Source organism: Silurus meridionalis, chromosome 10 (assembly GCF_014805685.1).
Source record: "Silurus meridionalis isolate SWU-2019-XX chromosome 10, ASM1480568v1, whole genome shotgun sequence".
NCBI lineage: Eukaryota > Metazoa > Chordata > Actinopteri > Siluriformes > Siluridae > Silurus > Silurus meridionalis.
Window position 1 is genome coordinate 615,193 of NC_060893.1, and position 26,944 is coordinate 642,136.

The window sequence follows — 26,944 nt, forward strand, 5'->3', positions numbered from 1 at the left end:
ACCACGTCCTCGATCTGAATTCGATTTAACCGCATTAGCTACGTCGGTCTGAGCAGAACATTGTGGCCTCGCTCTTCACAGCCCACCACGTCCACCCTGAACCGTGCTGAGAGCGAGAGAGGAACCACAGAGTGGAATAACACTATATAAGGTCTTTGTTCCTGCACTCCAAACACAAACACTTCTGTTCCCTCAGCTCGCCTTTTTAAGACAAGTCCATGTGAAGCTGTCTGCTGGAGAGACCTCCTGGAGCAGAAATACCACCCCACACCCCCACGAGTTGCTCACATACACACAATAAGAATGGGGTAGTGAAAAAAAAAACCATCCCTTTTTCATTTCATTTTTTGTTCTTCACAAATTCATATTTGTGTGTATTTTGGGTTTTAAAGCTTTCAGATGTTAAACAGCGTTTTCTCACAAACAACGTTCCAAATGCAGGTAGTGTTACGATTTTGACGAAGAGGATCGACCAGACGAGGATGAGGTTCCCTCAAGGTTTCTTTCTCATGAAGTCTCGGGGAGTTTTTCTTTGCCACAGAAACAAACTTATAGGCACTGAAGTCAGACATTATAATCTAAATCTACAGGTAGGATGCAGCGAGTACGTGAACATCTGGATTTTGTGTCTGGAGTTCGGCTTCTGTCGCGTACTGAAGCGTTTATAAAGCTAAACTGATTCCACTGAGATTTCATTCTTTACAAATAAACAGAAGCACTTCAGAGAACTGTTTGACTTGCACTCTTAAAAGCTCCACCCAGAACGAACACACAGACGAACGAGTTCAGTATGAATGGATCGTAGATCATAGTGATCTTCTCCTGGGAAGCACGTATGAAAGGAGCTGGTCAGTAGTGACGAGTCGTGTGGTGTGGAGCGGGTCTCAGAAGAACGTGACTCAGAAGAACCACTCGTCTCAAAGGGCGATTTATTCATTTTCTGCTGGACGGCGTGCAGGAAGCGTCGCAGGATCTCCGCGAAATTCTCCAGAAATCTCCAGAATTCATCTCGGGAGTCCCCCCATTCCCAGAATCCTTCACACCCAAATCTATCTAGCAGTCGGGATCGAAACTCAATAAACTGGTCGTGAATCTACAGTATCGCCAAACTAAATATCGCGATATTCGTGCGTCTCTTACACCCTGCTATAACCGCTAAAACCTCAAACTAATGACTTTTCATTGCAAAGTCTTGCCACTGATTCACTCTTTTCCAGAGTCTCTGGATGAGTGTGTTCTTGTGAACAGGTTTCTCCTCGTGTACGTTTGCTGAGTTTCAGCATTTGTTTGAATTTGTTTAAATCTACTTAATGCTTATTTGTGCATAGAGACTCATTTTTACGACCCCAGACCCCCTTCACAGCCCCCAATCTGAGAACAACAGGATCTAGAAACCATGTAACAAATAAACTATCAAGTGAGTTCAAGGCAAAAGGTTGCTTTTTTTACTGGAGTTTGCTTTTGTTTTTGACAGTACAGAGGCTTATTTATTTTATCTGACCACCAAAAGTCAGTTTCCCCAGAGTTCTGCTTGTGGTTCCTTTCCTGTAATCTCATGCCTTTGTTCTCTGTGTGTCCTTCACTCGTCCTTTGTTTCCTCTGCAAAGTCTCGACACCATCAGAGGCCAGTTGCATAGTTTGGCCTACAACTATACCAGTGTACTGATTGTTTTCCAGACAATGTTCTTGATCTATGCTCGTCTGTTGAAGGGTTTTACTTCATGGTTCCTGTCTGATTATTGGCTTTAAATATGGACGATAATTTGGATCAGTCGTGATACACAGTATCTACTCTCATCATTCTCAAAATATCAGTGGAAAACCAGTTCCACAGTCCCATCACTCACCCCAAGAATATTTCAGTGTGGGAAACTCTGAACACGGAGGAGGATCGTGCCGTCCCTGGCGAAAATAAGTTACATAACTCGCTGCGTGACTAACGCACAACATATTTCCAATGTTTCAGCCTAAACATCCAATCAGAGTCAGAGTCAGATTATCATGGTGCTCTCGGATTTCTGTCTAGAATATATCCAGGTTTCATTTCTACAGTGTTCACCCATGAGAAGATACTAAACTGGGTGCTGAAATGTGAGGGGTGCACTTACTTTTGTGAAATACTGTATATACACATCTGTGTGACCCAAATATAAACTAATTACATTTTTTTTTCCATTTATTAAAATGTATTGAATTAAATTGAATTGATTTCTCAATGAATCCAATAAAATCCAGTGCTTTGCATTCATTTGATTTATTTCAACTTTTTTAGATTTTTTATTTCTATTAAATATTGAGAAATATTATTTTATATATTATTTAACCAAGCAGACATTTCATTTAAAACTGTATAAAAAATGTAAACTGTTCACAAATTTTAATAATAATAATATACTTCGTTAATAAGTAAACAACATAAAAATCCCCCCCAAAAAAAGGTACTAAAGTTTTACAGAACCGTGACTAAAAACCGAGGTGCGAACTAAAACGTGAATTATGTGTAGCTTTAAACCTCTAATAAAAGGACCCCGACCTCAGCTGGGCAACAACAAATGCTTATTAATTATAGTCACTGAGGCGATTGTAGCCCTGATCCAAATCCAGTCCAAATCCATCTTCATTGTTCACTGGAGTTTAACCCTCAACAGTAACCTCATGGGTCTTTAAAGCTGCACACGTCTCCTTCTACATTCTTTCTGTTTCTGAAGTCGTTAGCGAATCCCTCGGGCTGAGAGCTCCTAAAAAGTCAACTTGCACTGGAGACGCTTAGATCCGATCAAATTTCCGGTTCTGGAAGCAGAGTTTCGAAATGCACTGGAACACGCAAAGGGGTGGCTTTTAAATGGTATTAAACTCTAACAGCTCAGGTGGAAGAAAGAGAGGAGGCACAAGCTTCTGCTGCTACAGGTTTAATCCACCGATAGTTTATAAAAAAATAAAAAACAACAACAACAACAACAACATAACACTCCATGATTAAGTTCTATAGTACTGAAGATTATTACAAACAAACAAACAAAAACAACAGTACTTAAAATTCACTCAATAAAATAAATAACAGAATCAGCGAGAGCTTTATTGCCAGGGACATTTGCATATGAATATATTAATGAATGAATATTATAATTAATGAATGAAAATAATAAATAGAACATGGCGCTCGCCGTGCAGCGTGCAGTCTCACGTGTAAAAACAAACAGCGCGTGGTGTCTGTGATTCGCCTCTAGAGGGCGCTCTCATAATGACAGCAAACCGGAAAACTATCAGACTCTAATTAAAGTGATAAATCGGTCGAGCTTTAGTTCTAATGAGCTCAGATATGTAATGATGTCATTAATCATATACAGGTCGTTTCTCAATGTGTTCCAATGATCCCGTCTTTATTTGTTAACAGTTGGACAAATTACAGTAGCATAATGTAGAAACTTTACTCTGTGGAACATCTTCCCAGAAGAGTTTGGGTTACTAGAACAGCAGAACAGCAGGGGTCCAGAATTCTGTCCATAGAGTGGATGTGGTCAGTACAGAGGGTAAGTGTTGTAGGACCCACCACAACACACACACACACACACACACACACACACACACACACACACACACACACACACACACTAATGCATTCCCTCTGTCTAGACCAAGTGCACTGACTCTCTCCAGACTCATGTTGTGTCCACATCAATCTTCTATTACTCCATTCTATAAAAAAAAAAAAAGAAAAAACCCAATACATTCCTCTCCTTCTCACTCACACTCACACACACACACACACACACACACACACACACACACACACACACACACACACACACAGATGCCAAGCCGAAATCCCACAAGGGGAGGCTTAAGGTCACTGTGACCTTCATAAACTCAGAAAACTTGGAGCGATTAGGAGAAAAGAGAGACGCTGGTACTGCCATGTTGTCTCAGATCACGTGTTATCTGACCGAGTGTAAAGAAACGCAGTAAAAACAGGGCTTCATGCACACGGACAGACATGGCAGACGTCAGCTCTCCTCCACTCCACTAACATGAACTCTGGAACGGCGATTTTGGGGACCGTTTAGGAAGTGACACGGCACAGATTCTTTGGCTTCTTGTCGTTGTTCTGCTGGAAGACGAGCTGGAAAAAGTGCCTCTGTGATGAGAGCAGACACCGAGCATGTGCATTACATCACCCTACAGCACGTCTCCTCTGCGTGTCCTGCAGAGCTTCAGATGCTCAGAACATCCTGAATTAATCAGCTCAACTTTCAGGGTTTATTTGTCATATGTACGGATTTTAGTAACAGTTTCTGTACGGGAGAAATTCTTACGCGAGGCTCCAGGCAAACTACAGCAAACTACAGCAAACATTAAACAATAAGGAGAAACACTGGGTTCTAACTCAGTAACTGATCCCCGAGTTCTAAAGCAGTACTTTGAGAAGATGGTTCTGGGGTGAATGTGGAATAATGTGACCCTGAATACTTTATTCAGATCTTTTAAGAGCCGCTTATCTACATGTAGATATGACATCGTTACAGGAAACAACATTCCCACACCTGCAGAGGTTCGGCTGATAATTAACACGAGAGCTTCTGTGGTGGAGGAAGTAATAAAGTAAAAAACAGAGCGAGTGATGGTGAGGACGAGGAGAACGACTGCTACTGAGGACAAGACAAGGACCAGTTCTTACATATACACGTATACATGAATGTGTGTGTATCAGTGGAGGGCCATTAGGGTCAGAAAGACCTTGTTCAGAATCTATTTGTACATGTACATGTATTCAGTTATTCTCAGCAGTCTCTCTCTACACGTCATGTGACGCTTCCAGTAGTGTAGGTTATGTTTGAGTTTCTATCCAATCAGATTTCAGCCATCACGTGTTGCCGAAGTCAAAGAAATGTGCCCTCGAGGCCTCCAGAATCAGCAGTGTGAACGTCTGTAGTGTAGAGAACGAAGCTGTTGCTTTAACGAATCGGATTTTAATAACGTCGGCATTTTCACGTGCTTCGATTAGACGTATAAAGAGCGCGCTATTCAGAGCTCACAAATCACAGCCAAGAGCAGACACCTAAATATACACGTGGATTTAAGAGCCGCTTTTTACTCCACAATCACTGACGGTTTGATAGCTGCGTTATCACTGCTGTATGTTTGAGCTGTAGATCAGGGCGTATAAACTCGTCTAGACTGCAGTGGGGACACAGGAAAACTCGTCACGCTGAGTTCAGCCACGCGTGGAAATGGCCGATGTGTTTGTACTTGGCAGTAATTACAGTTTGGTATACACACGCACACACGCACACACACACACACACACACACCCCAGCGCTCATCACGGCCCTGAAGAGTGAATCAGATCATGATGTCGTCACCTGTGTGGATTTACACGAGTGAATCGAGGCTCAGCTTTAAATGTGTGCCGCTTTCCAGAGTTTTGCTGAAACGTCGCTCCAATCGCACAACACCTAAGAGTTTCCCGCGCGCCGAATTATTAAGACTGAGCCACAGTGTCACATGACTGGTGCTGAGTCAAAGCGAGCAGCATGGAGCATGCTCAACACATACCAGCCTCAAAACACACACACACACACACACACACACACACACACACACTTTCTCAAACACACCTATAATTTCCACCTGTCCATCCAAAACGGAAACCAGAGTCAGAGCACTTAGCTGGTGCCAGGATACACACACACACACACACACACACACACACACACACACACACACACACACACACACACACACAGCCAAGATCCTGAGGAGGTATCTCATGGCCACAGGATGGATCACCTGGAGCTACTTCCTGTTTGGCTATGAGGTTTACTAACTCTGCAGTTTCTCTCGCTGTCGGCCACCAGGGCCAGAAATCATCGCCCCGCCCCGACTCGGACCTCCGTCACTAACTAATCCACATGATCTACAGACAGACACGTTCTGCCAGAGGACGACGCCGACGTGAGTTGAAAAGAAAAATCTATTTGGGTTATAACAGATTCTTGAGATTCATCATTGTGAGAATAAACCCAGGTGGACCGGACCAGAACCAGTTATAGTGAACAAGATCACTCCCTCTCCAGACTCTTCTGCCCAAGTGCATTAACACTGCCCACTGTCCGAGCTGTTCTTTAGACCAATCAGCTTGGAGATCTCTGCTTGGACGTGTTCCTGTGATTAAAGTATGCTGAGTGTGTACTTGACTCTTATGAACTAGATGCTTTGCAGTGTCACCTCATTGATTAGACATTTTATTAAAAAAGAAGGGCACAGAGGTAGACTCGTTCCTCTCACACACTTTGAGAACTATGCAGGTCGTTAGATCAGCACTTCCTGTTTGAGCTGTGAATATCCTGAAGGCTCGTCTTTTTGATCTGATCGTTATTACAGTCTAGAGAAGCGCAGATTCTGCCCCCTGCAGCGCAACTGCACTTCTGCCCTCATCAAACAGTAATTAAGATGATCGTCTCACCTGTGCCTCTGGATGGAATCGTGCCCACTGCTCTGTACATGACCTGTTGACCACACACACACACACACACACACACACACACACACACACACACACACACACACACACACACGCTCTCCGTTTCATATCTGCTCTCTGCAGAGCTTACTCATACTCATGCATCATTCTCAGACACACACACCCACACACACCCACACCCTCCTACACACTTCCCACCACACGTCCTCCATTACACATGCTACTGACAGCAAAAGTTTGCACACCCCCACGCTGAAGCCACTCAGGTTTTTCCTCCACACATCCCCAGCATTCACACACACACACACACACACACACACACAGTTTTCTAAAACCTTTGAACAATAGCATTTATTTGCTTACCAGCAAATAATCCGTGATTTCTCCGGGTTCTCCGATACTCCTGCACTACTCCACCTACTGCTCCGCTCATCGCTCAGACACCACATCAAGATGCTGTCGGGTTTGTGAAAAAGTGTCTCCAATGTCTGTTCAGTCTGGAGACCACAGCTCTATCCAAAAGCAGCAGGATCAGCCATGATACAGAAGCCCTGGAGCACAGGGAGTTAAGCTCCTTGTTCAAGACCCCTGGAGAGCAGCAGCTTGGCCATACTGGGGCTTAAACACCCAACCTTCAGAGATCAGTCACCCAGAGCCTCAACCACTGAGCTCCAAACTTCCCCAAACTGTGAGACTGGAAATATTTCTGACCAGATGAAGTCAACTGCAAGATCGTGCTGAACTACGAGAACCAGAGATGAGCATGAAGTCTAAAAAAAAAACCCTTTGACCCTGATGTAAACATTCTGCACCTTCTATCCATCATCAGGAATTAAACCAGGTTTCCATTGCACTTGTGCTCTCTGGACCTTCAGCTGAGCCGCCAACTATTTGCATTTGTTGCACTTATGGTCTGAAGTGTGGTAGAACCCACACGCTAATGCACAAACACATGCTAAAAACCACCAACATCCTGAGAAGCATCGTTTGAAAAAGATGACCAAGATCATATAGCAAGCGACTATCAATGATGAACATCTGAACAATGATGAAACTGGTGTTGCGGATGAGGAGCCTTTGGAGTTTGGGTCCTTTCAAGAATTTGGTTTTCATACCATCTCAGGGAGGTTTTCCTTCACCACAGTCACCACTGGATCATCATTATAGACAAACTTATAGCCACTAAACTAATTCTAACTTTGTTTGTTTATTCCTCCCACATTATGAAACACAGTGGGTGGCAGTGGCCTGAAGGCTCACTTGCTGTTTCTGTAGCAGTTTTGTCACGGAGTCGAGTTGAGAGTCCAACATCCACCCTCCTCTTTTCTCAGTCGGGCTTCTGACCGTCCATACTTTATCCCCATTCCCAATACTGAGCACCTATGGAGGGTTAAGGGCCCTGTTCAAGAGCCCAAGATGGCAGCCAGGTATGGCCGGAACTAGAACCCAAAAACCTGTGGATCTAAAGTCCAATGCCTTAAAAACAAGGCCACCACCTCCCAACTTTATACCCTCTTTATTTCTGTCAAGCTTCTTTGTGCCCCCATATGCCGATTTCCTGCACTTGTTTTTTTCTATGCATTGATAAAAGCGAGTTCGCACCGATTCTGCATTATGATGACACAATCAACATCTTCCTTCTATTCTGTAATTAAAAAACTAAAAATGTAAAACAGGAACTTCTCGAGAACGTCCTTGTAGCATGTAGAGTTACTATTTTCCCCCAAATCTGTTGTGGCAGGAAGCCATGGTGCACAAAGTGAGCTCCAGGAAAGAAAAGAAAAAAAAAAGGTGCTTCATATTTGTCACATGGTGATGTTTGGACGCTGGGGTCAGACACAGGGTCAGTCATGGACCCCACTGGCTGGGACGAGCTGCACCCCAGACCCCCTTGTACTTGAATGCTCCATAATCCCCACAGCCACGCCCGTGACTTCTAGCAGAGCGACTTTGTGGAATAGTAGTGGTTCTAATACCGGGTGTGCACAAACTTTTGGTCACGCACTACCGATAGGTATGAAAGGATCAGCTGATCCACTAAAAGCTATGCAAAACATCGCAAGCATGATGCCAACACGCCTGTGGAGAGATCCATGTCCCGAGCTCGCATGCAAGACTCGTGTTCGTTCAGGCAACACAAACTACGTGTGGAAAAAAACCCAGACTGCGACTGAAAATATCTCGAATGTGGAGCTGATCAATTGGAAACCTCTTTCTTTTCACCCACAGCGTCCTCTCAGATGTGCTTCAGCAGGACCTGAACATGGGAATACACCAGAAGGCTGGTGTCCACATGACACTAGGGGCGGAAGAATAAAATCGATACACAAACGAGTATCGCAATATTTTGTTTGGCGATACTGTAAAAAGCTAGACAGCAGTCTTCTTATCTCTGAACTTAAACTGTGACGGAGTACTTGTGTAAAGACATGCAATAATATCCACCTGTTTCCTGGGGGCGCTACTGTTTAAAAAAAAAAAAAAAAGATGGTAGAACTTCCTCAAAAAACATTTTACATTAACAAACCTAACAAATTAAATAAATAATCACAGAAAGGCTAAAAAACAAACAATCCACAGAATTAAATTGGAACAGAATATACCATTACACACATTTTTAAATATTGTTATACAAATATTCATTACACACTTCGTTCTTTTTGTGTTCTCAGTAACAGGCTGAAGATGAACTCACAGGCAGAAAAGCACTAAGTTCTATATAAAACCTGCACCCCCATAGAACCAAAATGGAATGCTCCTTGTTTTTAAACCCCTGTGAAGGTTCAGCTGTGAGATTAGCAGTCGAATCAGACTCCTCCTACCAACACACCGAACCCCAGACTACAGATCATGGGGTTTCACTCCAGCCTGACGGATCGACCTGGAAATGATCCTGCGTGTGTTTTCAGCGTCTCAGCGCTTCTGAGCAAAACTGTGTGTGTGTGTGTGTGTGTGTGTGTGTGTGTGTGTGTGAGAAAACCAGCAGGAAGGTGTTTATGGGGACGCAGCTGAGAAAGACAGTCCATATGAAGGAGTGATCAGCTGGCAGGGAGAGAGGGAGAGAGAACGAAAGAGGAAGAGAGGGAGTGAGATGGAGCGAGAGAGGAAGAGAGGGAGGCAGCAATAGTGTGGGGGGGAAGCAAAGCTAAATTTAGTGAGTCTCACTGCCTGGCATGCTGAGGGCAGGGAGGGTCCTAAACCAATGGCAAATGAAAGCAAACACACACACACACACACACACACACACACACACACGGCATACCGCTTATTTATGTTTAGGATTGCAAAATTGCAGGAATTATCGAAATCATCAAAAATATTGGGATTTTTCCTGCCAAACTGTTACCAGAAATCCAGAGGCACAAATCCAGCTCCCTGAAGCTCTTTCCATGTGTTGGAGTGGAAGATCTCTAGCTATAGAGCACTGCACCCCAGAAGCCTCCTCACCTTCTTACCCTCATCACTACCTGACTTTACTCACACACATGTATCTAAATGAGCGCAAACTTCCACAAGTGAAAATCTTTGGGTTAAATGTGGAATGCGATGCTCAATAAGCACATACCAAAACTTAGGACCGGGTGTCCGCAAACTTTTGGCAGTACAGTGTAGGTGTTGATGAATGTGTAAATTTTCCGGCTCCACCATGACCCTGAGATCACGTACACTGCAAGTGAACAGATGAATAAATGAATGCATGAGCTCGTGTGGTGTGATGAATGTTTAAACAAGTGCTGGTGACTTCACTGCTTTCTCATCACCGAAAACGGCGTTACCACATGACCTGACCGGAGACGGATCCGAGTCGCACGCTGAACATGAGTCATGAGTCGTAAGCCGGCCCGCCATCTGGTCCGTGTTTGTACACCGCTGCTATGGTGACCCCCATAATCTCTGCTGGGAAAAGTTTGTTTGAGGGGTTACGGGAGGTTAGGGTGTTTTGAGGGGGTTACGGGAGGTTGGGGGGGATTACGGGAGGTTGAGGTTGTTACGGGAGGTTGTTAAAGGAGGTTGAGGTGGTTTCTGGATGTGGAGGGGTTGAGGTGTTACGGACGTGAAGGGGTTGAGGTGTTTTGGGGGTTATGGGCGGTGGCAGTGGAGGGGTTGAGGGGTTTTGAGGGGATACGGTAGGTGGCGGTGGAGGGGTTTGGAGGGGTTACGGAAGGTGGAGGGATTGAGGGGTTTTAAGGGGTTACAGGAGGTGGCGGTGGAGGGGTTGAGGGGCTTTTGAGGGGTTACGGAAGGTGGAGGGGTCGAGGGGTTTGAGGGGTTACAGGAGGTGGCGGTGGAGGGGTTGAGGGGTTTTGAGGGGTTACGGAAGGTGGAGGGAGTTGAGGGGGTTACGGAAGGTGGAGGGAGTTGAGGGGGTTTTGAGGGGGTTACGGGAGGTGGAGGGGGTTGAGTGGTGGTGGAGCAGACCTGCCAGAGCGATCAGATTGATACTTATGTGGCTCAGACCTGATACTTAGTTTATTTCCAGAAAAATGTGAAATCGAAGCGAGCATCAGAAATTCCTGAAGTGTTCTGGATGTTGGAGGTGTGAGTCGAGTGTGTGCACGTCTCTACAGGTTCGTGTAAACAAAAGGATTAGGAGAAAAATCTGGCATGAGAGAGCAGAGTGTGTGTGTGTGTGTGTGTGTGTGTGTGTGTGTGTGTGTGATTTGTATCACAGTTTTGGACATGGACATTGTCCTAAAGCAGCTTTAGGATTGATTACGAACACAGATTTCAGAATCATAGCACACGCGTTTATCCCTAATGAGCAAACCAGTGGAGACACTGGCAAAGAAAAACTCCCTCAACTGAGATCTGGAGAAAAACTTTAGACTGGAGACGCTTCTCTTCTCATGGCTGCTCCATCATCTATTACATACTCTTTCTTCAGGCCATGCTGCTGCTCTTGGGCCCTTGAGAAAGGCCCTTATCTCTTATCTTTGTGCTGTATCCTGGTTGACCCTGCGCTCTGACCCCAGCTTCCCAGCAGCGCTGAGATAAGTGAAGATAGAATTTCACTGTGCTGTAAATGTATGGACAGTAAAAAGCATGGTCAGCTACAGGCGTCATCTTACAGTAGAAATTATTTATGATAAAAATATGAAATAGATAAAAAACACTTTAAGGCTGGTGCTAATGGCGTTTGGTAAACATGTACATCGTACTTGATTACTGAATACTTTGCAGTCAATGACTAAAGTCTGGAAGCCTTCAGCAGACACTGGATTTCTCCTGGTTCTCGAGGCTCTACCAGGCTTTTACTTTACTAGTTTCAGTTCCTGATTGTCTTCAGAGCATCACGGGTTTGGAGAGCTCATCTGGCTTCAGGTGATGGAAAAGTTCTTGGGTCACTTTTAGCGGTTACTTCGAGTCACTGTTCATCTGCACTGTTTCTGGTGTTGGAGCAGAGCTCCACGAGCAGCAGGTTGATACCCAGGACCAGGCTGTGGAAGAGTTTCTGGGGTAAATGTGTATTATTGAGTGTGTGATTTGCACTCATTACTATTGATTGTGTATTTAGTTTGAGAGCCTCTATCCAAACGACGTGAGCCGAGATGTATCTAAACACACACACACACACACACACACACACACACACACACACAGGCTGGAGACCCCTGGGATAACAGCAAAAGCAATCACATGAATTAGCAGATCTTCGTAACGGTGACTGCAGGTTTCAGGATCAGTTTCAAAACTCAATCCCGCGTCAAATTAGCAAAATCCTGCACCTGCGGATTTGCCGCCTCCAAATAAACGGAGCGACGGCATTCCCTTGTGCCGCAAAAGAGGAACGCCACATGGTAAAAAAACAATCGACTCCAGAGTTCTTCTATGTGTGAATATTATATTATATAAATACTTTAAAGCCATTTGTCTAATTGAATTTGTTCGATTCTTCTTTTGACTCTTGGTTAAAAGTTCTACAGGTTTGTTCCTCACACCGGTGTGGTTTTGCCCCCGGGACACAGGTGTAAGTGGAAATGAATGTCTAATTATGAGGGAGTGAAGTGCGAGCGGTAGCTGGAAGAGAGAGAGCGATGAGTGACAGATAAAACGCTAACGCTTAAAGCAGATGGCAGTAAATACAGCGGCGAATCTGCCAGTGGAAAATGTAATGAAACGATAAAAAAAATTGCGTAGCTCCGTAAATATTTGACCAGATGGCTACAATCAGTTCCAAAAATATTTGGACACTGGGTGGATACCTTTCTGGAATCGTGCAGAAACGGTATAGGAATGAACTGTGTATAATGGAATTCTCCTGGTTCTCGTGGCTCTGCAAGGCTTCTGCATTCAGTTCCTGATGGTCCTGAGGGACTGAGCGCATGGTCTGTGTACATCGGGTGCTTACGAGACACCCGTAAGCACCCAAAGTTCTTGTAGGATCAGAAATAGCTTTAAAAGAAAGCAGGTGTGACCAAGAAAATCTTACGATTGACACCATCAGGACAAGCGAGAGCCTGGGAACATCTCAGGAGTTCAACTCCATGGTCTGATTGCTTCGCTCAACATGCTGCTGCTCTGAACCTACAGGAAAACTACCCATGGTGCCATGAAGATATTCAACCATCCATCACTGCGTGTCCGTTACACATGCAGAACACTACAGCAGTTCAACCTGCACTTCCATTGTTGGGATCGTCATGGTGTCCTATGAGAAAAGAAGAACAGTTTGTGGACACCTGACTCTTCTGCGAAGTGGCGTTCCAAGTCATCCCAACGGTGTCTAGATCTTCCTCTCCATCCCACCATATCTCCATGGAGCTGGATTTGGGCACATTGTCCTGCTGGAACAGGTTTGGGTCTCCTAGTTCAAGTGAAGTTATAATTTTATAACCTATAACTGTTTTCCCAAAGAAAAACCCAGTGGTGATGGTATGAGACCGTATGAGAAAGAACCCTCGAGAGGAACCGGATTGAAGTGGGAACTGATCCTGATCTGGGAAGCACCGAATATCCATTCATTACAGTTCCATCAGTGTTGAGGTGCAGTTTAATGAGTTCGGTGACGGCGCGTTGTTAGTTTGTTTATTAGTTTGATATTGGGAGGTAATAGACTAGTAGTTAAAGCATTAGATCTGAAGATTGTGAATTCAAATCCCAGCCACACCAAGCTGGGCCCCTGAGCATTTTTATAGAGTTCTGACTACAGCAGTGTTTAGTAAATTACAATCCTTCAGTTAAGTGTTTCATAAAGTATTTAGTATTTTCTTCATGATACATTTTGGAAGATTCCTACATGTGTACTTTGTCAGATCATCACCTTAAAATTTGCTGAAGAGTCGGAAAGAGAAGAATTTTCAGGAGAATTCAACATCCAATGGGCTTCGTCTCGCTTTTGAGTCTCGCTCAAGAGATCAAGCAGGAAGGTGGAAATGTTTACAGGAAATTTACTTTCAAACATATTACCACAAAGATAAGTGAGCCCACATCGATCCCAGAAAAAATTCACAATAATAGTTTGAAAAACACTGACAGGCTCGCTGGAGGAACATCAATGAGCCGTGGTTTCTTTTAATGGTGACGGCAAGCAAGAATACTTACCCATTTACTCACACGGGGAATGTTAGGGTATGGGGTATGGGGTATAGGGTATGGAGTATAGGGTATGGGGTATGGAGTATAGGGTATGGAGGTATAGGGAATGGAGTATAGGGTTTGGGGTATAAGCTATGGAGTATAGGGTATGGGGTATAGGGTATGGAGTATAGGGTATGGGGTATGAAGTATAGGGTATGGACTATAACGTATGGGGTGTAGGGTATGGGGTATAAGGTATGGAGTTTAGGGTTAGGGGTATAGGGTATGGGGTATGGAGAATAGAGTATGGGGTATAAGGTATGGTGAATAGAGTATGGGGTATGGGGTATGGAGAATGGAGTATGGAGTATGGGGTATAGGGTATGGAGAATAGTGTATATGGTATGGGGAATAGAGTATGGGGTATAGGGTATGGGGAATAGAGTATGGGGTATGGAGTATGGGATATGGAGAATAGTGTATGGGGTATGGAAAATAGAGTATGGGGTATGGAGTATAGGGTATGGAGTATGGGGTATAGGGTATGGAGAATAGTGTATGGGGTATGGGGTATGGAGAATAGAGTATGGGGTATGGAGGATAAAGTATGGGGTATGGAGAATAGAGTATGGGGTATGGAGAATAGTGTATGGGGTATGGGGAATAGAGTATGGGGTATGGAGAATAAAGTATAAATTATGGAGTATAGGGTATAGAATTATAGAATTATAGAATTATAGGGTATGGGGTATGGAGAATAGTGTATAGGGTATGGGGAATAGAGTATAGGGTATGGAGAATAGAGTATGGGGTATAGGGTATGGGGTATAGGGTATAGGGTATAGGGTATAGGGTATAGAATTATAAATTATAGGGTATGGAGAATAGTGTATGGGGTATAGAGTATAGGGTATAGAGTATAGGGTATAGGTATGGAGTATAGTGTATGGGGTATGGGGTATAGAATAAAGTATAAATTATGGGGTATAGAGTATAGGGTATGGAGAATAGTGTATGGGGTATAGAATAGAGTATAGGTATGGGGAATAAAGTATGGGGTATAGGGTATGGAGAATAGTGTATGGGGTATGGGGAATAGAGTATGGGGTATGGAGAATAGAGTATAGGGTATGGAGTATGGGGTATAGGGTATGGAGATTAGTGTATGGGGTATGGAGAATACAGCGGATTACATTTGGACTTATGGAAGAAAGAACTACGACACTTCTAAAGTGCTGCAGGAGCACATCCATGAGCATCAGAGTCAACATGAGTTAAAACCTGCAACAGCGAATTTAAGACTTTTTAAGAGCTAAACTGTAGATTGTTAAACTAGACTTAGACTTTATTTAATCCTGGTGTTCAGAAGTGTATTTTGGATTCGGTTACTTTTCGGACTGTGTTCAGCATCTCCAATACTCGTGTCAAACAATACATCTAACCAGGTTGTGTGCACTGGAATACCGCTTAGATTCTGAGGTCAAATAAACAGCAACAAACTGAGACTTTTGTTGAGGACTTTTTCAGTAGCGTTACGAGAGCACCGGTTCTTTCCGAGATCGCTGAGAGAACAGGAAAGAAAAACTGAAGCTCGTATTCAACAATAATACAAACGTTTAGTTTAAAAACTAATTCTCAGACTGACCCAAGCGTGTGTGTGTGTGTGTGTGTGTGTGTGTGTGTGTGTGTGTGAGAACCTGCTCACTCTCTGGTCCTCATTCCGACACAGACCCACAGGTCACACCTGTTCTGTTGGAGCTTTGAGGGTGTGTGTGTGTGTGTGTGTGTGTGTGTGTGTGTGTGCGCGCGCATGGGGGGGGGTGGTTCAGGAAAAGTTCATGCACACTGGTGTCACATAACAAACGTCTTACATGATCACTACAGACCTTCCCCGTGTTCACCACAGTTAACAACCCCCACCACCACCACACACACACACACACACACACACACACACACACACTGTAGGTGGAACTCCAAGAGGTCAAACATGACGTCATTTCAGGTTCCTGTCTCTGACGTTGCACTTCCTGATCTTTGTGAACTTTCACACTTCCAGATGTGCATCCGTTATTCTCCTGACAACAACTGTAACATCTAGTGGTTTCCTTTAGGTACAGAATAACTGTGTGTATCTACTGTGTGTGTGTGTGTGTGTGTGTGTGTGTGTACAAAAACATATTTCATCCATTTCTCTGTTCTTCTATATAAATCATTCAGGACAAACTGCTCCAGCACAGAGAAGAGACGGAGCACGTCATATTTACAGCAGACACTGTTGAGGGTTGAGGGCCACGCTCAAGGGCCCAGCAGTGGCAGCTTGGTGCCCATGCAGCTCACCTACCCTACAGCTCACTGTGTATTAGGGTGCGACGGATCGCAGTCACGAGTCGAATGGAGAGAGCGTCATTAGGGATCGAGCCTTCAGAATAATGATAATAATAATAAGAAACAGACACGTGATGTTTAGAAACGTCTGACTGGAGACGTGTGTATCAGAAAAAAAGCCTCGGCACCGTTGCTTTGTTTTGCGTCTCACTTTGACACGCGTCTGTAAGACATGGTAATAATGGTAACAGTAATCCGACCTGTCACAACACATCCGCCCACATCACGATGCCACGCTCCGGGTTCCGGTTTGTTTTGGGTGAAGAAGTTCTGCGGGCTCGGATTAATCCACACACGTCCCTGTTCTTCAGGTGACGAGCAAAACCACAGAACATCAATCATCTGTCACGAGCAGAACTCTTCCTGCTGTTCACAGACGATCGAAGCAGATACGAGTGCAATTAAAAAGGAAGCCGTAAGAAGCTGAAATCACACTCCAAACTCTAGTGGAACATCTTCCCAGAAGAGTGGAGCAAATGAGAACTACAGGTGGAGTGAGATGTTCAGAAACACATTGTTGGTTTTCTTTTCACTTTACAACTGATTTTTAACTAGTGGTGTTTTTACTCTAAAGGCTGCAGCACTGGTTAGTTCTACACAGGACCTAAAGCCCATTAAAGTCCAAAAGTCCTGCCCCAGGTGTGTAAAACCTCTGACCAGCACCACCAGCAGGTACACAGTCCAGGAGGGGTTCAAAAATAAAAGTCTGAAATGCATTTTTTGTTGTTTTCACTGAAGAAAATCATTTGAGTGGGTGTGGAATCTATCGAGGCTGATACACATGTTCCTCGGATGGTCTGGGTGTCCAGTGCATCTGTACGCATTACTGAATGGGTTCCAGCTGTTCACATTAGTGGGATGCGTTTATGCGTTTCCCCCGGGGCGGCTGGTCCCGAGTTCAGACGTCTAGTCCCAAGTCCAGACGGCTCGCAAAAGTGTCCCTGACTGCGATCAAAACGGATCACACTCAATTGAATCAGATCTGCGTGAAAAGTTGGATACAAACTCAGATGCAAAGGTGTGATTTTCCTCGGGGCACAATGAGACATCTCACGTGAGGATTCGCAGGAAATCACAGGAAGGTTCACGCAGGATCACTTTCAGTTTTGCTCAAAGGCCTCAGTGAACACGAACAACGCTGCAGCAGCAATCAAACGCTTTTGAATAATCGTTCACATTCCACTGCACCACATTTATTATTATTCCTCTTATTAATCACATTATCATCATCATCATCATCATCATCATCATCATCATCATCATCACCTGCAGCTCACATGGTCCTGTTCACCTGGTCTACTGCTGAACATGTCCACCTGGACTACTGCTGAACATGTCCACCTGGACTACTGCTGAACATGTCCACCTGGACTACTGCTGAACATGTCCACCTGGTCTACTGCTGAACATGTCCACCTGGACTACTGCTGAACATGTCCACCTGGACTACTGCTGAACATTTCACCTGGACTACTGCTGAACATGTCCACCTGGTCTACTGCTGAACATGTCCACCTGGACTACTGCTGAACATGTCCACCTGGTCTACTGCTGAACATGTCCACCTGGTCTACTGCTGAACATGTCCACCTGGACTACTGCTGAACATGTCCACCTGGACTACTGCTGAACATGTCCACCTGGTCTACTGCTGAACATGTCCACCTGGTCTACTGCTGAACATGTCCACCTGGTCTACTGCTGAACATGTCCACCTGGACTACTGCTGAACATGTCCACCTGGACTACTGCTGAACATGTCCACCTGGTCTACTGCTGAACATGTTCACCTGTGCACTGAGATTCACTGTGCTGCTGCAACTAATCACTGTTTACATCAACATCCATGCATCTACTTACCCACCTATAATATCTATCTATCTATCTATCTATCTATCTATGCTTACCTATTATTTGTCTATCTGTCTGTATGTGTCTGTCCGTCCGTCCGTCTGCCTGTATGTGTCTGTTCGTCCATCTGTCTGTATGTGTCTGTCTGTCTGTCTGTATCTGTCTATCTGTCTGTATGCGTCTGTCCGTCCGTCTGTATGTATGTGTCTGTATGTATGTATGTCTGTCTGTCTGTCTATCTGTCTGTCTGTCTGTCTGTATGTGTCTGTATGTCTGTCTGTCTGTATGTATGTGTCTGTCTGTCTGTCTATCTGTCTGTCTGTATGTATGTGTCTGTCTGTTTGTATGTCTGTCTGTCTGTCTGTCTGTATGTATGTATGTCTGTATGTGTCTGTCTGTCTGTCTGTCTATCTGTCTGGTACAATTCTGAAAAGTTATTTTGATCACTAAACTCTACAGCTAACAATGGTTTACTCTATACATTGTAGCTGTGTGTGTGTGTGTGTGTGTGTGTGTGTGTGTGTGTGTGTGTGTGTGTGTGTGTAGACCAGGCTTCTCACACACTTTCAGCAACAGCGGTGGCGTCTTAAAGTTTGAGCACAGCTGCCCGGAGGAACGAAAATTGTGTCCAACTCGCGCGCACGCGCACGCACACACACGCAGAGGCAAAACGCACTCGTTACTAATAAACACAATGTAACACAAACACAATGTAAAACAAAGCAAAGCACTCGACAAAACACACAAATGAAAATCCGGGATTCCAGACCTCTCTCTCTCTCCCCCTCCCTCTCCCTCTCCCTCTTCCTCTCCCTCTCTTTCTCACTCCCTCTCATTCTCTCCCTCTCTCTCTCTCTCTGTAACTTGACTGAGGAAAGAAGGGGAACTTTGTGTTTCTTTACCGTTTAGACGCTGCGGCTCCGGTTTTCTCTCCACCGTGGGCTCGTGTCGGTCATCTTCCCGGGAGCGCGCGTAGATCCGTGCGGGTCGGACGCCCGTTCCTCACTTCTGTTTCGTGGCTTCACGCGTTCTTTCTCTCTCTCTCTCTCTCTCTCTCTCTCTCTCGTTCCCCCGCGGTCGGGGGCGCGCACTCGCACACGTGCACGCTCTGAGCGCGGTGATTCGGCCTCCCCGGACTCTGCTCCACCACGAGCGGCCGCGGGAGCGCGCGTCTACGTAGCCGAAGCGGGGCGGGTTCACGCCGGAATGTTCGGGAACGCGCATCACATTCCCTCAACTGCTTCCTACCCTCACAGGCAGTCCATTAATATTAGGACAGCACCCCCCCTCTCTCTCCTCCATTCTGCCTCTTCATATTAGCAGAATCTATCGATCTATCGATCTATCTATCTATCTATCTATATCTATCTATCTATCTATCTATCTATCTATCATCTATCTATCTATCTATGCATTTGTCTATCTATCTATCATCTATCTATCTATCTATCTATCTATCTATCTATCTATCTATCTATCTATCTATCTATCTATCTATCTATCTATCTATCTATCTATGCATTTGTCTATCTATCTATCTATCTATCTATCTATCTATCTATCTATCTATCTATCTATCTATCTATCTATCTATCTATCTATCTATCTATCTATCTATCTATCTATCTATCTATCTATCTATCTATCTATCTATCTATCTATCTATCTATCTATCTATCTATCAGTTTTTGGACAGCACAAGATCTATTCCCAGGTTATTGTTTCTTGTGTTTTTATATCAGATGAAATGCAGCTCATTTGGATGAAGGTCTGAAGATCGACCTGGTCAGTCCTCCACAGTTCAGCCCTCTGTCCTCTTGTTAGTGTGGGTTTTTTTGGAATCTCCAGACAGAATGTTTCTACAGACTTCTGAATTTGTTCTCCAGAGTTCTCCAACTACATCTTCAATACGAGTGAACCTCTTCCAGAAACAGTAATGCAAGCCCGAGCCATGACATCACCATGACCTCCACCGAGCTTGACTGATGAGCTCATGTGTTTTGAATCAGACACAGATCCTTTCTTTCAACACACTTTGGTCTTTCCATCATCATTCTGAAGGAGGTTAATCTAGGATTCGACCCTTTCGTGGTCGATTGCCGTATTCCTTTGCAAATTTCAATCCATCCTTCTGATTCTTCTGCTGCTTACTGGTTTATATATTTGATGTCCTTGAAGTGTCTTAAAGTCAACTTCAAACCTCCTGCCCTGTGGAACATTTGTACACTTTCTGTCTTTTCTCAGCTTCCAAATAGCTGCTTTTCCCCTCTCCTCAGAGATATCTCTCTTTTCTGCACATTGGTTTATCTTTTTTCTTTTTAACAAGAAATACAGTTTAATAGGTGAAGTGTGCAGTAACATCACAATGAAAAATCCACACAGTTTAAATGTCTTACAGCAGCTGAGCGTCTCATCACCAGTACCAGTAGTACCGCCACGCTAGCATCCATTTCTCTCGTTTCTTTAGCTCGCATTTTAACTCCGGTTTTACGATTTCTCAGTGTTTGTGCTACTTTTATTACATAACTACAGGATGATCAATAAAAATCCTGATATTTAAAAATATCTTTTAGTCTTTTAGTCTTTTTCCTCAGAAGCTACACCCGATAATCAAGTTTCATAAGATAGTTCCTGACAGTGAATTTGGAATAGATACATTCATACATTCATTCATTTACACGAAGCTCGACTCGATCTTCTTCACTGTGGAGTTGAGGCATGTCACTACAAGCTCCTGCTGAAGATGTTAGGATTGCACACTGCAGCTGCAACAGAAACTCCTTTGGACCTGCTGTAATTAAAAAACGCTTAAAAACGAGTTAGATTCCTGCATCTAAATCCCAAACTCCTGATCTCAGAGGTTTTTAGCTCTGTGCTGATTGCTCAAGGCTTTTTTTTAATTTGAACTGATTTATATTTTACATAGAGATTTACATCAAATACACTGCATCATATACATCATCCTAAAAAACGTTGTGTTAAATGTAAATAAAAATAAAGTCATTTTAAATTTGAAGGCAACAACACGTCTCCAAAAATGTCACAACAAAAGTCTATAAATATATTGGGTATAAATTGTTTATTTTAAAAAGGCAGAGATGGGCGGAGCTTCACCGATCTGAGAAAGACTGCGTCTACAAACTGTAGAACGATTTCAGAATAATGTTCCTTAATGTCAAACTGCAAAACGAATAAATCTCTCATCATTCTTAGAACATAATATCATCCAAAGTTCAAAGAATCTGGAGGAAATCTGCACAAAGATCAATTAAAAAAAATTATATATTATGTCTATGATCTTCAGGCCCTCAGGGGCCCCTGCATTTAAAAAAAATCATGATTCTGTAATGGAAATCACCGCATGGCCTCATTCACACCTCCAGAAATCATTGTGTGTGAACACGGTTTGCCACGTCATCCACAAATGCAGGTTAAACCTCTATCATGAAAAGAAGAAGGTATGCGTGAACATGATCCAGAAACACTGTCATCCTCTCCAGGCCAAAGCTCATTTAAAATGTACTGAGGCAAAACGGAAACGTGTTCTGTGGTATGACGAAAACCATGGACACCACATCCTCTGGACTAAAGAGGATAGGGACCATCTGACTTATCAGCACTTAGTTCAAAAAGCCACAGCTTATACATTTAGAAAAAAGCCTCCATGAACAAATGCTTCCATCCAGAAAAAGTCTGTTTCAGGGAAGGTCTTGCATATTCACGCAGAACAATGCTAACCGAATACCAGGTGCTGAACTGGACTTTCTGCAGTCTAGACTTTTCACCATTTGAAAACATTTGGCACATAACGAAACAAAAAACACAATAAAGGACATCCATTACTGTTGAGCAGCTAAAGTCCTGTATCAGATACATGTGGTACAACATTCCTCTCCTAAAAGAGGTTTCCAGATGTATACGGACAGAAGACATGATGCTACACAGTGGAAAACACGGTCCTGTAACAACTTTTTGGAGCCGTGATTTTTTCCTTCAAATGGTAAAAATTCTCAGGTAAAACATTTGATGTTTTTTGGATTTATGAGCTTTTGCAAATTATTGCATTCTGTTTTTATTTACAGTTTACACAGCGTTCCAACTTTTTGGAATGGCGGTTGTTCTTACTTTAGGTTTTAGGATGTATGTGTAGGTGATACTGAAGCTGGTGGTGCTCTTGAGACCACAGGTATGGGGGTCTGTAATACCGCCGATCGGGAGCACAGTGCATGTGTTGAACTTACACCAAGAAGGTCATGAGTTCAAATCCCAGCACATCCTGGCCCTCAACTGCTCATTTGAATCTAGCAATTCTTGTAAATGTAAATATGGACTTTTTTAATCATATCAATCAAAAGTTGCCAAAATACAGATTTTTTCTTCTGAAATAAACTTCTACACTGTAGAACCTGGAGATACGCTGTGAGGTCTATGATGGACTAAATGGATCCAGGGTGTTTTCCCATCTCATGCCCAGTGTTCCTGTGATAAGCTCCAGCTCAAGCGTGACCCTGACCAGGATTTGGGACGTGGTTACTGAAAGTTAGTGAGTTTGCTCAAAAGCTCAGAGGTGAAACGGAACAATGTATTTATACAGTCGCACCTACATGTGCTCGTTAAACATCCATCAGACATCAGTCAGCATTACAGTTCTTCTCAGAGAGTTTCTTCAACTCAAGACACATTAACACACATATGATGACGACCATCTCGCATTCAGTGACTCACATGATGAACTGATGACGAGATGTTTGTGGGGGGTTGAACCTCTTCAAGTGAGAACCAGTATAATATATTTTGATTAAATGAGGACATGACAATGACTTAACCACTGGGCTTCCACCTCCTTCATCAACTCCTGAGTGAGTCTTAAACCCGGTTTCTGGCTCCAGTTGCAACATCCTGAGTTTATAAGTTCTATCACGTTTGATCATCTTTGATGTTTTCTTTTGTTTGTGCACGATTTGTAGCACTGTTTTCTTTACATTCTCACCACACGTGAACTTTGTAGCAGATCGTTAGAAAACTCCGTCCTCAGCGTATTTCAGTCCCTCGGATTTCCATGTTAAAGGGCCGAGCGGTTCTGATGTTTTGTGGAAATATTTAGAATACAGTCAAACGGAGGTTCTAATGTGAAATTCATAAAACCTTCTAGATATATGATCTCAGACTTCACCCCAGATGTCTGCACTCTACATCCCCCCACACCAGCCTCCAAAATCTACCAGAAAAGTGGAAGATCTTACAACAGCAAACGGGATGTGGGAAAAAAAAACACATACTCAGGTGTCCATAAAGAGAACATAAAGTGTAGATGGTATGAAAAAGTTTGGAGACTAATGTTGTAACTGGTGCTGTTCTGACCCGCGTGAGTTCCCACGTCTGCAACGAGAGCGGAGGAAAATCTGCACCAGCACAAAATCTCTAAACCCTTCAGTTACACCATATGAGCAAAAGTATTGTGACACCAGACTTTTACAAGCAATATGTGGTTCTTCATAAGTTTCCACACTCAACATCTCCTCAAGTGAAGTGAAGTTTATTTCTATAGCGCTTTTCACAACACACATCATCTCAAAGCAGCTTTACAGAATGTAACAGTGAAGGTGAATGATGTGTGTTTATCCCTGATGAGCAGCAATGAAGACTGTGGTGAAGGAAAAACTCCCTTAGATTTAATGAGGAAGAAACCTTGAGAGGAACCAGACTCAAAAAGGGGACCTCATTTGGGTGACATCAAGACTGTCCCCAGAAGAGTGGAGGTTATTATAACGCCAGATTGGGCCCAAAAAAACAAAAACTAAAAGAACAAAACAGGAATTTTATAGTCGGGTGTCCAAAAACTTGGTGCAGGCCTGAGACATGGAATTAACACCACATATAAAAGCGTCTCTACACTGCACGTGGGACCTGCTGGATTTTATAAACGTCTCAGAGTACTTTCCCTGGTTTAATGGTAATCATCTCTGGAAATGGAAATGTTTACTCCACTCGATGGAAAGCTCCAGGAGATGCCAGACGAGTCTTTGAGGAAAATATGACTCCATTCTGACGCTCAACCAGCCGTAATTCGATCAAACCTTAAAACGATAAAAGAAAAGCGCTGAAGTCAAATCCGTTCTTTGTAAACCGTGTGTGTGTGTGTGTGTGTGTGTGTGTGTGTGTGTATAAACTGAGGATGAGAGGCCAGTAGGGCACATGAACTCTGACTCACACATCCTCCATCTCCACCCACAGTGCCGTTACTCCACCTGAATTTCCAGTCTCGCTTTGTGACCCTGGAAACCCTCACACCCTCCGACGCTTCCGTCTTTCCTCCACGCTTTTTTCTTTCAGTGTCTCACTTTCTTTCACAGGAAGCGAGTGAAGGGAAATCAGCCCGTCCTGAGTGATGACTCGTTTGATTTGATTCTGCATTGGTTTGGATTTGAGAAACTCCCTGAGGGTGAGGTCTCAGTTAGATAACAGAACAGGACAGAGAGCAGGAAAACACTTACAGCTGTGAAAATCATTTACAGACAATAAATCAGTTTTTTTTAAGAAGCCTTTTTCACATGTTTTCTGTTGCTTTGAAATATTTCTTGAATCGTCCTTAATATTTACAATCAGGGAAGTGCAGTGGAAGTGCAGTGGATTTCTTTCGTCTCATTCACCATCAGAATCGCTCAGAAATGAACGTTTATCCGCCCTGTCGTTAGACGCTGCATGTCATCGCGGGAATTTCAGCAGCACAAATGTATTTATTTGATTATTGATTGCAAAAGACCGGACTGGATTCACACTTTTTTGTATTCGTGTTCGTTCATTTCCTGGTTGTTCATCAATTCAAGACGCATTTACAAAAACCCCGAAAGCCTCCCACATTCTGACGTCCGGTTGAACCATTTCGTGTTCGGTGACTCACGTGACGAACTGATGTCGAGACGTTTTGGGGGTTGGAACTATTCCGGTGTGTAATATATTACGATCATCATGACTGTACGAGATCAATTTAACGAACGTACCAAAGTGTTCGCAATTCGTTCAGAGCGAGAAATTCCATTCCTGATCCAAGTCAAACTTCTCACTCGCATTGTTGAAAGTGCTCTAGAAGTGAAAACGATCCGTCGTCTCACATCCAGAGACTGTCGTGAGATCCCTGGAGCCGAGGCAGGAATAAAACCGGTCTGTCACGGGGCAAAATGCTTACAAACGACACTCTCATTCACGTCTATGGGCAACGTAACGCAACTAGGTCACTTACCTGGAGGTTTCTGGATCGTGGTTGAGACCTTCAGAACTCCACACAGACATTTCTCACCCCGGTGTGATCCTTGATTTTTGAAATTTGAAGGCACACGATTGTGTGACGTCTTCGGATGCAGGAGCATAATATTGTCCCTTCACCTGAACTGGGAGACTTGAACCTGTTCCAGCATGAAGATCTGCTGATGTAAATCAACCCTACCACGCCCCAGGCCTCCTCACCTCCACCCACATCAGAACCTGAGTTTACCTACACCCTCGTGGCAGAATGAGAAGAAGAGCGGAAACGGGAAATAGGGACTGAATGTGGAATAGGATGATGTAGTACTACAGATTTGATATATTTTATTGTATCTTATTAATATCTCCTTTAATTGAACGCACGACTCATCTGTTTGTGACGAACACAATCTGAAGATGTTCTATGCGGCAGGATGAAGATGAGGAGGATGTGCGGTCACTACGGCCGCCTGAGAAAACGCACCGCAGCTGCTCCAAACAGGAAGTCCTGCCGCAGAACAGGAAACGGGCATAAAGACCTGTGTGGAAACCCGCAGTTCTCTTTAACATGGGCAGAATGTAAAAATACATCAGAAAATGATCAGTTTCATCCTGAACGTCTCTCTAACGCGTTTATATATATATATATATATATACAGTACAGACCAAAAGTTTGGACACACCTTCTCATTCAAAGAGTTTTCTTTATTTTCATGACTATGAAAATTGTAGATTCACACTGAAGGCATCAAAACTATGAATGAACACGTGGAATTATATATGGAATTATATACATAACAAAAAAGTGTGAAACAACTGAAAAATGTCATATTCTAGGTTCTTCAAAGTAGCCACCTTTTGCTTTGATTACTGCTTTGCACACTCTTGGCATTCTCTTGATGAGCTTCAAGAGGTAGTCACCTGAAATGGTCTTCCAACAGTCTTGAAGGAGTTCCCCGAGAGATGCTTGGCACTTGTTGGCCCTTTTGCCTTCACTCTGCGGTCCAGCTCACCCCTAAACCATCTCGATTGGGTTCAGGTCCGGTGACTGTGGAGGCCAGGTCATCTGGCGCAGCACCCCATCACTCTCCTTCTTGGTCAAATAGCCCTTGATGCCTTCAGTGTGACTCTACAATTTTCATAGTCATGAAAATAAAGAAAACTCTTTGAATGAGAAGGTGTGTCCAAACTTTTGGTCTGTACTATATATATTCACATTTTCTTTGTGAAGGGAAGAAAATAATTATATATATTCATTTTATGAAAAATATTTAATATTTTCTTCCCTTCACAAAGAAAATGTAAAAATCAACTCAATAAACAGGCAGAAACACTGCCCCTAGCGGCCGAAACCTGCATTGACTAGCAATACCTGATTAAAAGGCTATAACGTGTTCATCCTGAACGTCTCTCACACGTGTTCACTGACCAGACGTGTTTCCTGCATCCGTCTACAGCCTTCAT

General features: G+C 43.6%; 1 protein-coding gene across 1 annotated transcript in view; it reads right to left on the bottom strand.

Annotated features, from left to right (window-relative positions):
* Positions 1–19,393, bottom strand: part of peak1 (pseudopodium-enriched atypical kinase 1) — a 65,272-nt gene extending 45,879 nt beyond the window's left edge. The window contains 1 exon segment of the mRNA XM_046859572.1: positions 19,141–19,393. The gene's annotated coding sequence lies outside the window, so the exon portion shown is untranslated.
* Between the last annotated feature and the right edge of the window lie 7,551 nt (positions 19,394–26,944).